The sequence below is a fragment of the Galeopterus variegatus genome, unplaced genomic scaffold, assembly GCF_000696425.1.
Source record: "Galeopterus variegatus unplaced genomic scaffold, G_variegatus-3.0.2 Scaffold135860, whole genome shotgun sequence".
NCBI lineage: Eukaryota > Metazoa > Chordata > Mammalia > Dermoptera > Cynocephalidae > Galeopterus > Galeopterus variegatus.
The window spans coordinates 1-618 of NW_007861971.1; the positions used below are offsets into that span (position 1 = coordinate 1).

The 618-nt window shown below is 59.1% G+C and overlaps 1 pseudogene; it reads right to left on the reverse strand.

Annotated features, from left to right (window-relative positions):
- Positions 1-43: 43 nt before the first annotated feature.
- Positions 44-612, reverse strand: LOC103584837 (annotated as a pseudogene).
- Positions 613-618: the final 6 nt, after the last annotated feature.

The following is a 618-nucleotide window of genomic DNA, read 5'->3' on the forward strand; positions in this document are numbered from 1 at the left end:
TCTCCATCCACTGAAGGCTGCTCTGGAGCACGTGGCCACCCACAGCCGTGCGGCTGGCCCAGTAGGAGAACTGGGGAATGTGGGGCCTCCACTCGCTGTCCACACACTCTCTGCTGTCATCTTGGTCGGGCCATGTGATAGTGATCATCTGGGCTCTGAACTCCTTGTCAGAATACCTGGTGTCAGTCTCTGAAGTGACCTGGGGTTTGAAGGACAGGCTGAGCATCTTCTCATACATGTCCTGCCACAGGATGCTGGGGGAGAAGTGGTGCTGCATGATCTCCTTGGAGTCTTGCAGCCCCTGCCAAGCTTCTGCTTGGGGTCCTTCTTGAGCAGCCCCAAGAGCAGGGATGTGGCCTTAGGGGCGAGTGTATGTGGGAAGCCAGTCTCCTCCATGAGGATGAGCTGGAAGAGCTGCTCATGGTTCGGGTTGTAGAAGGGCAGGTGGCCGCATGTCGTCTCATGCATGACCACGCCCAGCCCCCACCAGTCCATGGCCCTGCCATGGTCACGGTCGTGCTCCCCCAGCACCTCGGCAGCTAGGTTCTCGTGTTCCTAGCAGAAGGTCTTTGTGGTGGTGCCGTCCTTGATGCCCGCCTTGCACAGCCCAGAGTCTGT